This window comes from Hibiscus syriacus, unplaced genomic scaffold, assembly GCF_006381635.1.
Source record: "Hibiscus syriacus cultivar Baekdansim isolate YM2019G1 unplaced genomic scaffold, ASM638163v2 tig00110159_pilon, whole genome shotgun sequence".
Classification (NCBI taxonomy): domain Eukaryota; kingdom Viridiplantae; phylum Streptophyta; class Magnoliopsida; order Malvales; family Malvaceae; genus Hibiscus; species Hibiscus syriacus.
Window position 1 is genome coordinate 264,602 of NW_024062607.1, and position 14,543 is coordinate 279,144.

Sequence of the window (14,543 nt, forward strand, 5' to 3'; positions counted from 1 at the left end):
TCGTAGGTACTGGTTCTAGGAGCTCGTCGCCAGATACAAGATTCCAGACTTGATCATCTTCCAGAGTACGTCTCGATTATTATAGTGGTGTGTACTATCTTAGACCTTTATGTAGTGTCGAATCATTACTCTATTTGAATACTATTATTTTGGAGGCTATTGTTGGGAGCTCCCCCATATTTTGTAAACCTACTATACTAGGTATTCTTGTTTATTTTATCTTAATGTGATTTATGGATGTGTTTAAAAAGTTTTCAAAAAAAAATAGTTGGCCACTTTGGTGGTTCCGTGTGACATTCTAATCCACTGAGTTTCCGGGTTGGATCGGATTAGGGTGTTATAATTAAGGGAATAAAAATTGGATGTGGGTATGAATATTATGATATAGAACTTGATTTTGAATAATAAATTAAAAATAAAGAAGAGCGTAGTGTTTTTTTAGATTGATTGAGAAGACTAAGAGTTAAAAAATTTCATTGTAATTCTAGATATTTTCTATTTTGAATAAAACCAACGAATTTCTGTAAAAAAATAATTAAAGTTAAAAAAAACTTAACACTTGTAACACCCTCAACTCGTACCCGACCCAGATACGAGTCCGAGATGTCACATTAACTTTTTAAAACAATATTCTTACAAAATATCAAAACATTTGAACTTATATTAAGAAAATACAATAAATAATATTAAATTATGCTTCATTATAAAAATTTGGAAAAAATATGTCTTTATGAATAGTACTATACGGTATGAACAGTACAGTGAACAGTGAAAAATTTTGAATATAAATTATGTATCGATGCACTGCTATAGTAACTTCGGCAAATACGTATAAATTCATAAAAATCTAAGTTTTCATCCGTATAAAATTACCATTTACATATACACGTTTAAAACATTACAAAACTCAATCATATGATTTTACAAACCATCACTACAACAGAATAGAGTTTTAGCAACGTTTTTTAGTCCTATAGCGGCGTTTTTAAGCGCCACTAAAAACACTTGTGGCGATAGGAAAAACCCCGCAAGAAGCGCCGGCCATACCAACGCCGCTAAATTTAGCGTCGTTTGAGAACAAAAAACGCCACAATAAATCAAGATCTATAGCGGCGTTTTTGGAACAAGCGCCGTAAAAAGTCATATTTATAGCACCGTTTTTTTATACAAACGCCACAAAAGGTTAGATCTATTGTAGCGTTTTTGGAACAAACGCCGCAAAAGGTCATATCTATAGTGGCATTTTTGGACAAACGCTGGAAAAGGTCAAAATCTATAGCGGCGTTTTTGAAACAAACACCGCAAAAGGTCATATCTATAGCTGCGTTTTTGGATACAAACGCCGCTAATTACCTTTCATTGGCTAAGATTAATTGATTTTGCATATTTCATTTCTGCTCCACAACATCTAAATTTAATATCATGTAGCTTTATATAATTAACAATAACCATACATTTTAATTAAGACACAAGTAATGTAGAAAAATACTTAAAAACAAAATAACTTAAAATTTATAAACATTAAAATTAAATGTAATGTAGTTTGACATTGTTCTCTACAATTTAGTCTAGGTGCTTTCACTTTCAATTAAAAAATATTGTTCACTAGAATTTAGTCTTCACGCTCAGCTAACTCACGAGTCAACTCTAAATGCTGCTTCTGATCTTCACCAATCGGAACTGAATCTGACTACAGAAGCATGCAACAATTGCGTAAATGGACTTGTCAACAAAACTATTCTGATTCTCATTAGAAGAAAAACAATATTTATCTCAATGTAAATGGACATTACTTCACCTTCCAGATCAATAGGTAAGTCCCCTATTGGTGTTTTGTACACCGTAGTAGTTGACAGAGCACATTTTGGAGACTCGAATCTGCAACATGATATTATTGAGAAACAAGAAGATATAATATATATAAAAGTAAAGAGAAAAGAAAAATGGATAGCAAACCTCAAATAACATTGATTATAGGACCTGTAAAGTCCATTTTTCTTTACAATAAGAGCTAATAACATAAGCTTTTAAAGGGCGAACAATAGCATCATAGGCAACAGAGCATGAGAAATATGGTGGATCCTTTCCACGAGATATTTTAAAGAACCTTCGATTAAGAGCCTATAGAAACATGGACTCTACAAGCATGTCCCTATACATTCATCAATCGTAGCAATTATAATGTAAACTAAGAAGAGTGGAAAAAATATAAATAAAAGGGGTATGAGATTGTAGGCAATTAACTATTAGAATATAACTAGACAAAATTTAACCACCACTATTGTTATCAAAGGATAAAAACATCGAACTAATGAAATACATCATATAGAGATGTCAAAATCATATGCATGAGATAGTTGTGAAGTGGGAATAAAAAACCAATGATGATAAAGTTGGTAATTTTACTTTATTTTGAGAACCCAAAGTTCTTAAATTTCTCACCAGCAAAAATAGTGTATTATACCTTCACAGCAAGTCGTCTGGTGATGTAACTTTTCGATTGTAGCAGTTTGGTGTTCTATTCATGGAAAAACTATAAGAATATAACATTTTCATCATATATTTAAATGGTTCTTTCCATCTTTATGTTATACTGTAAGAAACATAACATTTTCATCAGAGATTTAAATTGTTCTTTCCAACTTCTGAACACGTTCTTATATTACTCACTATGATTATACATAGATATATAATTATATGTGTATGTAATCGAGCACTTTACCCAGTCATAATTTGCATAAAGGAATTCAGCCAGAGTGGATTTATGCCTTGTCAAAAGCTCCTGCACATGTTTTTGTGTGTCACTCAGGAGTTCATGCTTGTTTTTGTTTTGCACAAACTAAAACACACACAAAAGAAAAAGAAAAAAATTGTACTCAACTTTAAAAGTGGCTTGAACATCTGATGCTATTTCAAAATTTGGATTCTGCAGATACTGAAAGAACTTCTTCACATGGTCTGATTCCAAGACATGCCTGTAAAATCAACCCACCAAAATCATCAATTTTAAGCTTATTTTCCCCCAATAAACTGAGGGAATTATGAGCACTATAATTATATATGCAACTAAGCAGCCATGGGTTCACATTCTATAGTCTGTGATACATAGCCTTGTCCCAATTATGAGTATCAGACATTGTTCGATCCTTTTAATTCTTAGCAGATAAGGGATTATGAAAGAATTGGCAGTAAATCAGTATCGAAGAGCATAATTAATCGTGCTAATTGATATGTTTGATATTCGTCACCACAAATTATGCTCAAGTTTCTGATATAACATTTCAGTTTAATTACTAAATGTAACCATTTGGTGAAGCATTTTGTCAAACACTTTGAAAACAAATCACACATTAACCATTTTTTATGTTCTTACCTAGCAACATTATGATGACGGATGCACTCCCTTAAGATTGAACCATAAGTCCATGCAATATCACAGTCTTCATAACTGATTTCCACACAAGCACGATCAGTTAGAACCCGGAATTTGATTCGATTTATCATACAATCATTAAGTTTTTTCATGTATTTTGATGTTGAATATACATCGAAAACGAATATTTCAAGAGAAAAAAAATCTTACCCAGGTAACATAGTATCCATGATATCCAAGTTATTTCCCAGATAGTCGGAAGCAATTACTTTTGAATTCACCTTTTGTCTTTGTATATTCACAATCACATGGGTAATATTTTGACGGGCCTGCAAATCGAATCAAGATCCTCCACTCGATAATTCAAAAGAACTAAAGAAAAGCGATTCGTATTCAACATTTCTTACAGATCTTAATGTTTACCCGGAACAAAGAATCGGATAACGAAAATCAGCCAAAAAATAAAACCTTATTTTCTCGTTTCTTTTCGCGGGTCTTGGTGTTACCGAGGATGAAAAGAAAAAGCTCATTCAAGTACTGCACCATCTCGACCGGTGTCCAAGGTTTGGTTTTGAACAACCCCTTCATTTTTTCCCTAAAACCCTCAATCCCATTATCCCTCCAACAACTAAAGGGGTGTTTGTTTACCTCTTAATGGAATCATTCAGCACTGAATGCTGAACCGTTCAACATTCAGCGCGTTTGTTTTGCACCTCTGAATGATTCAGTGCTGATTGATTCAGCAAAACATTGCTGAATGATTCAACACAGAAGTACATTCTGAATGATTCAGAGCCATTATCAAACAATATTTCACATTCAGAGCTCATTCATACAGAGCCTCTGAATCATTCATCATTTGAATCATTCAGCGCTTAATCATTATGAAGTAAACAAACAACCCCTAAGTGTTATTATCTTAGATTGTTATGCTTTTCAAGGAAATGGAGGATGTACGGTTGTTAGGGTTTTAGGAGAGGAGGATGGTTCGATATCGAAGAAGATGCCAAGGAAATAAAAAATGGGTTTAAGGGTGGTAAGATTTAAAAACTGTAAATTTGTGGCGTTTGTACAAAAATACCACTAAAACACGTGTCTATAGCGGCGTTTGTAATTAAAAACGCCACTAAAACAAGAGTCTATAGCGGCGTTTTTATAAAAAAACCACTAAAGTACTAGTCTTTAGCATTTATATAAAAACGCCACTAAAGTACGAGTCTTTAGCGGCGTTTGTACAAAAATGCCACTAAAATACGAATCTATAACGGCATTTGTAATTAAAAAGCTACTAAAACACAAGTCTATAGCGGCGTTTGTATAAAAATGCCACTAAAGTACAAGTCTATAACAGCGTTTGTATAAAAACGCCACTGAAATGCATGTCTATAACGGCGTTTTTATAAAAACGCCGCTAAAGTACTACTCTGTCATGGCGTTTGTTGAAAAAATGCCACTATGTGTGAACCTATTGCGGCGTTTGTATAAAAATGCCGTTAAAGTACTACTCTATAATGACGTTTTATATAAAAATGCCACTAAAGTTACCATTTTGTGGCATTTGGAATGTAAACGCCGCTATATGTTTAAAGTTAGTGGCGTTTACTCTCAAAACGCCACTGTAGAACAATTTTGCTATTGTACATTTAGAGCATATCAGATTCAAATCTCTATTACATGTCAACCACTATCATTATTACAAAATACATACTATTTAATTCTTTTCTGATCTGATATTTGGAAAGGAGAATCTGACATGTTTTGCTTAACTTTTATCATTCTTCCTTTTCTTGGAACCTACGTGTGAAATAATCACATGCTAAGTCACTGACTTAGTGAGGCATATAAAACATATAATATAACCATATAACATTTCATATAAACAAAATGCATACATCTGCAAATACTATCATTAATCCCTTTTACTTACCATATACACATCATATAACACATATATCACTACACTAAGGAACAAACATATCATCATGTAATTTCTATAACATATTTTATATTACCAAACATACATATCATATATAATGTATTTGTCATTATCTCTTTAAAGCTCATGTATTAGTCCATGTATTCTTTCAGATTGCTTTATTGCCTTTTATTAAAGATTCAAAAGAAGGAAATGAATTGTAAAGCAGCTGCACCTGCATGTGTAAAGTTGAGACTTTGCTTTGGAATATTGTTTCCTTGTGATTTTTACGTAATCTGTGTAGGTCTGTTTAGAAATTTCAAAAGCTGGGAGAACATTTACAGAGTTAATTTGATTAGAGAATTTTTATGGCCATTTTCCATGGTATGAAGTCTATCGTCATTCTCAAGTCTCGATATCATATTTTTTTTAAACTAAGGTGGTATCTAATCAAAATATTCTCAATTATTTGACAATAAATGTTCAAACACTCTTAAAAATAACATGTTCAATCTCAAGACCTCTAAAGATAATATTTTCGTCATGTGATGATTATAGACATAATGGATGTTAATATGATAGAATATAATAAATAAATAAAAATCTGGTTGGAAGGTTGTTGAGCAGGTAGCTATTGTTGTAGAAAAAGCAAGTAAGGAACTACAGCATATACACTAAGGATCTGCGATTCGAAGATTATCATCAAGTTTAATTGCATCTTTAATTTTTCTTAATTCTGTAAAATTAGAATTGAAATGGTAAATTTGGAATCAAGGGGTTAAATTAGAAATTTCAGAAAGTTTAAGCGTGTATATGTGATTTTTCAAAGTTTAATGTCAATTCTAAAAACTTTAGAAGAATTTTAGGGTTAACTTTATTGTTTGTGAATTTAAAGAATTCTAAACATTATTTATTCACCTGTTATCTTCTTCGAATACGAAAAGAAAAATAAATAATAACAATAAATTTTATAATATGGAGAACCAAAAATCAAAACCCTGTTTGAAACTCTAAATTTGTGGATTCACATCTCATCTCAAGGGATGGACTGAGTGGGTGTAATCATTTTCTAAAATTTTAAATTACTTTATATTTTAAAATTTTTATATAATTTTTTATTGAAAACATGTTTTTTCATTTCTTAAAATTTTATAAGTTCCTTTATTTCTAAAATTTTAGAAATTCATGCCTTTAAAATAAAATCTTGCGTCCGTCTTAGCAAGATTTTTAGTTATTTATTTATTTTATTAATTGTGTATACTTTAAAATTATATTTGTGATCCTTTCATGTTGAGTCGTTTTGAATATTTTTAGAGCCCTGAAAAAAAAAACTAAAAAATAGGCCTTATAGAGCGAAACTATATTTTATTACTTTGAATAATTAATTTAATATTATATAAGTAAATCGTAGAAAAATGATTAAATTTAGTCAAACCTTATTTTCACTATTTTGTTAAGAACATACGTTAAATACAATTAATGTAATGCCCCGATTCCCGGGTTAGTAGTTTCGAGCTAACCCGAGAGGACCTTAGATAAACCCAATAGCTTGGTAGGAAGCCTTGTAGGGAAGGAATTCCTTGGTGAAGCAAAGAAGGTAAGTTGAAACTTTTTTAGAGCTTCATTTCAAGCTCTCCAACTCAACAAATGGTTGTGGTAGCTATGGAGGAGGTTAGTAAGGGGGTTTGGGTTTTAAAACCCTAAACTAATCCTAACTCATTTTGATATTTATAATCTCGTTTCTACCTCCCCTAATTTCTTTAGATGAGTTAATAACTCATTCCATTGATTGTTTTAGTGAGAGAAGTGGGTGAAGGCTCCAAAAGCAAGGAAAAAGATAAAGTGGTGTTTGGGTGATCCTTGAGTTGATTCCTCATCTTCTAGATGTAAGGTAACACACTTCTAACCTCTCTTTACTACTTGTAGATCAACATGTGTAGTTTTGATGCCTGTATGAGTGTATGAGTCATTTGGGTGCATTTGGGGTTAAAAGCATGAAAACAAGAATTTGTTGTTATCCATGCATAAAGTAATAACCTTTCATGATCTTTAAACTTCAAATAAGTTTTAAACACCATTTTTGGGTCTTGGGGACACCTTAAGAGTGTTTTTGGAGGTTTTAGACGAGAGAAATAAAGTTTTTTGGGTTGAGGGTATCAATATTATATTAACAATATCGATATTGCTAGTCGTGAATGGGAAAAATTCAAAGGGTTTGTGAGGAGAGTATCGATACTGCTCATATGGTATCAATACTCAAAAGCCTAGTATCAATACTTGGGGACTTGATCAGATTCCAGTAGCCAATTTTGGTATTGGTACTCATAGGAGTATCAATACCAAGGGTAGAGTATCGATACTCCCAATAGGGGTATCAATATCGGGGTATTTTTCAAAACATTGAAAGTAATTTTAGTATCGGTACTTACATGAGTATCGATAATGTAAGTACCGATACTGAGGGTAGAGTATCAATACTCTCTATAGGGTTATCTATATTGGAGCATTTTTCAAAACATTGAATGTAATTTTGGTACCTATACTCGGGGAAGTATCGATACCCTAGGAAGTGGAGTACCAATACCCAAGAAGGAGCATCGGTACCATCGTGAATATTTAGGCGGTAAGCCTAACTTGTAGTAGAAGGAAGAATGCAAGGTTTTTGTTGAGAGAGAAACTCTCCAATAAGAATACAAGTGAAAACATTAATATTTGTGTGATAACATAAGATCTTGATGAGGTAAGATTCCATAGAACTTATGCCTTTGATTGATGTTTAGGAAACGATAAGGATACCCGAGTCACTTTGTATGACGTTTGCGTGATAGAATGAGGATTATCTGAATATATCCAAACTAGTACTTATGCACTTTAAATGCTAGTTGGATGATTTACTGATGCTAAGTGATCCATATCTTACTCAAAGTACCCTTAGTAGGCAAATAAGGGTGCGAGTTCTGTGATGCTATGGTTACCCCGAGCTACACCATGATGCTTACTTTCGTTGTGTAATAAATGTATGCATGATTCATAACTATGCATGTGGCATGCTCATATGTTGAATGCATATAGTATAGTTGGGTTATTTGTGTGGCACTTAGGGGTGTAAACAAGCCGAGTCGAGCTCGAGTATCGCTGAGCTCGAGTATCGCTGAGCTCGAGTATCGCTGAGCTCGACTCGACTCGAAAACTCTGAAATGCAACTCGACTCGACTCGAAAACTTGTAAGCTTAAAATTTTTAAGCTCGACTCGAACTCAAAATCCTGAATTAAAGCTCGTGAGCAACTCGAAAAGGCTCGAAATAAACAAAATCTTAAACTTAACTAAATTGAAGCTTCAAACTCGAACCTGAACCTTAAATACATGAAAGTCTTACTGTATTTTTTTTAAAACAAATCGACACATAAATGTTAATATTATTAATAATTTATTTTTTTTAAAAATAAAATCTTAATATATTATATTTTCGAGCTGCTCACAAGCTTTTCGAGTCGAGAATCAAGTAGCTCGTTTTGGCTCGTTAATAATTCGAGTCGAGCTCAAGCTCGAATCAAATCCATTCGATCCAAGTATTTATCGAGCCTTGACCGAGTCGATCTCGAGTAGCTCGTGATCTGTCTCGTCTCATTTACAGCCCTAGTGGCACTGAACTTGTGAGCTCAGCGTATGGAATGCGTTTTCATGCGCAGGTTCGTAGGTACTGGTTCTAGGAGCTCGTCGCCAGATACAAGATTCCAGACTTGATCATCTTCCAGAGTACGTCTCGATTATTATAGTGGTGTGTACTATCTTAGACCTTTATGTAGTGTCGAATCATTACTCTATTTGAATACTATTATTTTGGAGGCTATTGTTGGGAGCTCCCCCATATTTTGTAAACCTACTATACTAGGTATTCTTGTTTATTTTATCTTAATGTGATTTATGGATGTGTTTAAAAAAGTTTTCAAAAAAAAATAGTTGGCCACTTTGGTGGTTCCGTGTGACATTCTAATCCACTGAGTTTCCGGGTTGGATCGGATTAGGGTGTTATAATTAAGGGAATAAAAATTGGATGTGGGTATGAATATTATGATATAGAACTTGATTTTGAATAATAAATTAAAAAATAAAGAAGAGCGTAGTGTTTTTTTAGATTGAGATTGGAGAAGACTAAGAGTTAAAAAATTTCATTGTAATTCTAGATATTTTCTATTTTGAATAAAACCAACGAATTTCTGTAAAAAAATAATTAAAGTTAAAAAAAACTTAACACTTGTAACACCCTCAACTCGTACCCGACCCAGATACGAGTCCGAGATGTCACATTAACTTTTTAAAACAATATTCTTACAAAATATCAAAACATTTGAACTTATATTAAGAAAATACAATAAATAATATTAAATTATGCTTCATTATAAAAATTTGGAAAAAATATGTCTTTATGAATAGTACTATACGGTATGAACAATACAGTGAACAGTGAAAAATTTTGAATATAAATTATGTATCGATGCACTGCTATAGTAACTTCGGCAAATACGTATAAATTCATAAAAATCTAAGTTTTCATCCGTATAAAATTACCATTTACATATATACGTTTAAAACATTACAAAACTCAATCATATGATTTTACAAACCATCACTACAACAGAATAGAGTTTTAGCGGCGTTTTTAAGCGCCACTAAAAACACTTGTGGCGATAGGAAAAACCCCGCAAGAAGCGCCGGCCATACCAACGCCGCTAAATTTAGCGGCGTTTGAGAACAAAAAACGCCACAATAAATCAAGATCTATAGCGGCGTTTTTGGAACAAGCGCCGTAAAAAGTCAGATTTATAGCGCCGTTTTTTTATACAAACGCCACAAAAGGTTAGATCTATTGTAGCGTTTTTGGAACAAACGCCGCAAAAGGTCATATCTATAGTGGCATTTTTGGACAAACGCTGGAAAAGGTCAAAATCTATAGCGGCATTTTTGAAACAAACACCGCAAAAGGTCATATCTATAGTTGCGTTTTTGGATACAAACGCCGCTAATTACCTTTCATTGGCTAAGATTAATTGATTTTGCATATTTCATTTCTGCTCCACAACATCTAAATTTAATATCATGTAGCTTTATATAATTAACAATAACCATACATTTTAATTAAGACACAAGTAATGTAGAAAAATACTTAAAAACAAAATAACTTAAAATTTATAAACATTAAAATTAAATGTAATGTAGTTTGACATTGTTCTCTACAATTTAGTCTAGGTGCTTTCACTTTCAATTAAAAAATATTGTTCACTAGAATTTAGTCTTCACGCTCAGCTAACTCACGAGTCATCTCTAAATGCTGCTTCTGATCTTCACCAACCGGAACTGAATCTGACTACAGAAGCATGCAACAATTGCGTAAATGGACTTGTCAACAAAACTATTCTGATTCTCATTAGAAGAAAAACAATATTTATCTCAATGTAAATGGACATTACTTCACCTTCCAGATCAATAGGTAAGTCCCCTATTGGTGTTTTGTACACCGTAGTAGTTGACAGAGCACATTTTGGAGACTCGAATCTGCAACATGATATTATTGAGAAACAAGAAGATATAATATATAAAAGTAAAGAGAAAAGAAAAATGGATAGCAAACCTCAAATAACATTGATTATAGGACCTGTAAAGTCCATTTTTCTTTACAATAAGAGCTAATAACATAAGCTTTTAAAGAGCGAACAATATCATCATAGGCAGCAGAGCATGAGAAATATGGTGGATCCTTTCCACGAGATATTTTAAAGAACCTTCGATTAAGAGCCTATAGAAACATGGACTCTACAAGCATGTCCCTATACATTCATCAATCGTAGCAATTATAATGTAAACTAAGAAGAGTGGAAAAAATATAAATAAAAGGGGTATGAGATTGTAGGCAATTAACTATTAGAATATAACTAGACAAAATTTAACCACCACTATTGTTATCAAAGGATAAAAACATCAAACTAATGAAATACATCATATAGAGATGTCAAAATCATATGCATGAGATAGTTGTGAAGTGGGAATAAAAACCAATGATGATAAAGTTGGTAATTTTACTTTATTTTGAGAACCCAAAGTTCTTAAATTTCTCACCAGCAAAAATAGTGTATTATACCTTCACAGCAAGTCGTCTGGTGATGTAACTTTTCGATTGTAGCAGTTTGGTGTTCTATTCATGGAAAAACTGTAAGAATATAACATTTTCATCATATATTTAAATGGTTCTTTCCATCTTTATGTTATACTGTAAGAAACATAACATTTTCATCAGAGATTTAAATTGTTCTTTCCAACTTCTGAACACGTTCTTATATTACTCACTATGATTATACATAGATATATAATTATATGTGTATGTAATCGAGCACTTTACCCAGTCATAATTTGCATAAAGGAATTCAGCCACAGTGGATTTATGCCTTGTCAAAAGCTCCTGCACATGTTTTTGTGTGTCACTCAAGAGTTCATGCTTGTTTTTGTTTTGCACAAACTAAAACACACACAAAAGAAAAAGAAAAAAATTGTACTCAACTTTAAAAGTGGCTTGAACATCTGATGCTATTTCAAAATTTGGATTCTGCAGATACTGAAAGAACTTCTTCACATGGTCTGATTCCAAGACATGCCTGTAAAATCAACCCACCAAAATCATCAATTTTAAGCTTATTTTCCCCCAATAAACTGAGGGAATTATGAGCACTATAATTATATATGCAACTAAGCAGCCATGGGTTCACATTCTATAGTCTGTGATACATAGCCTTGTCCCAATTATGAGTGTCAGACATTGTTCGATCCTTTTAATTCTTAGCAGATAATGGATTATGAAAGAATTGGCAGCAAATCAGTATCGAAGAGCATAATTAATCGTGCTAATTGATATGTTTGATATTCGTCACCACAAATTATGCTCAAGTTTCTGATATAACATTTCAGTTTAATTACTAAATGTAACCATTTGGTGAAGCATTTTGTCAAACACTTTGAAAACAAATCACACATTAACCATTTTTTATGTTCTTACCTAGCAACATTATGATGACGGATGCACTCCCTTAAGATTGAACCATAAGTCCATGCAATATCACAGTCTTCATAACTGATTTCCACACAAGCACGATCAGTTAGAACCCGGAATTTGATTCGATTTATCATACAATCATTAAGTTTTTTCATGTATTTTGATGTTGAATATACATCGAAAACAAATATTTCAAGAGAAAAAAAATCTTACCCAGGTAACATAGTATCCATGATATCCAAGTTATTTCCCAGATAGTCGGAAGCAATTACTTTTGAATTCACCTTTTGTCTTTGTAGATTCACAATCACATGGGTAACATTTTGACGGGCCTGCAAATCGAATCAAGATCCTCCACTCGATAATTCAAAAGAACTAAAGAAAAGCGATTCGTATTCAACATTTCTTACAGATCTTAATGTTTACCCGGAACAAAGAATCGGATAACGGAAATCAGCCAAAAAATAAAACCTTATTTTCTCGTTTCTTTTCGCGGGTCTTGGTGTTACCGAGGATGAAAAGAAGAAGCTCATTCAAGTACTGCACCATCTCGACCGGTGTCCAAGGTTTGGTTTTGAACAACCCCTTCATTTTTTCCCTAAAACCCTCAATCCCATTATCCCTCCAACAACTAAAGGGGTGTTTGTTTACCTCTTAATGGAATCATTCAGCACTGAATGCTGAACCGTTCAACATTCAGCGCGTTTGTTTTGCACCTCTGAATGATTCAGTGCTGATTGATTCAGCAAAACATTGCTGAATGATTCAACACAGAAGTACATTCTGAATGATTCAGAGCCATTATCAAACAATATTTCACATTCAGAGCTCATTCATACAGAGCCTCTGAATCATTCATCATTTGAATCATTCAGCGCTTAATCATTATGAAGTAAACAAACAGCCCCTAAGTGTTATTATCTTAGATTGTTATGCTTTTCAAGGAAATGGAGGATGTACGGTTGTTAGGGTTTTAGGAGAGGATGATGGTTCGATATCGAAGAAGATGCCAAGGAAATAAAAAATGGGTTTAAGGGTGGTAAGATTTAAAAACTGTAAATTTGTGGCGTTTGTACAAAAATACCACTAAAACACGTGTCTATAGCGGCGTTTGTAATTAAAAATGCCACTAAAACAAGAGTCTATAGCGGCGTTTTTATAAAAAAACCACTAAAGTACTAGTCTTTAGCATTTATATAAAAACGCCACTAAAGTACGAGTCTTTAGCGGCGTTTGTACAAAAATGCCACTAAAATACGAATCTATAACGGCATTTGTAATTAAAAAGCTACTAAAACACAAGTCTATAGCGGCGTTTGTATAAAAACGCCACTAAAGTACAAGTCTATAACAGCGTTTGTATAAAAACGCCACTGAAATGCATGTCTATAACGGCGTTTTTATAAAAACGCCGCTAAAGTACTACTCTGTCATGGCGTTTGTTGAAAAAATGCCACTATGTGTGAACCTATTGCGGCGTTTGTATAAAAATGCCGTTAAAGTACTACTCTATAATGACGTTTTATATAAAAATGCCACTAAAGTTACCATTTTATGGCATTTGGAATGTAAACGCCGCTATATGTTTAAAGTTAGTGGCGTTTACTCTCAAAACGCCACTGTAGAACAATTTTGCTATTGTACATTTAGAGCATATCAAATTCAAATCTCTATTACATGTCAACCACTATCATTATTACAAAATACATACTATTTAATTCTTTTCTGATCTGATATTTGGAAAGGAGAATCTGACATGTTTTGCTTAACTTTTATCATTCTTCCTTTTCTTGGAACCTACGTGTGAAATAATCACATGCTAAGTCATTGACTTAGTGAGGCATATAAAACATATAATATAACCATATAACATTTCATATAAACAAAATGCATACATCTGCAAATACTATAATTAATCCCTTTTACTTACCATATACACATCATATAACACATATATCACTACACTAAGGAACAAACATATCATCATGTAATTTCTATAACATATTTCATATTACCAAACATACATATCATATATAATGTATTTGTCATTATCTCTTTAAAGCTCATGTATTAGTCCATGTATACTTTTGAGAACTTAAGGTATGTGAGTACATTGAGGTTGTGCACCACTATGTTGCCACCACAACTCGTATAAATGTCCCGAATGACCTATTTAGAAGTCAAAAAGAACCTCAGCAATTGTCCATAGGTC

The 14,543-nt window shown here is 32.8% G+C and overlaps 2 pseudogenes; both read right to left on the bottom strand.

The window, feature by feature from the left end:
- Positions 1–1,612: 1,612 nt before the first annotated feature.
- Positions 1,613–3,961, bottom strand: LOC120216159 (annotated as a pseudogene).
- A 7,458-nt stretch (positions 3,962–11,419) lies between these two features.
- LOC120216276 lies at positions 11,420–12,922 on the bottom strand (annotated as a pseudogene).
- Positions 12,923–14,543: the final 1,621 nt, after the last annotated feature.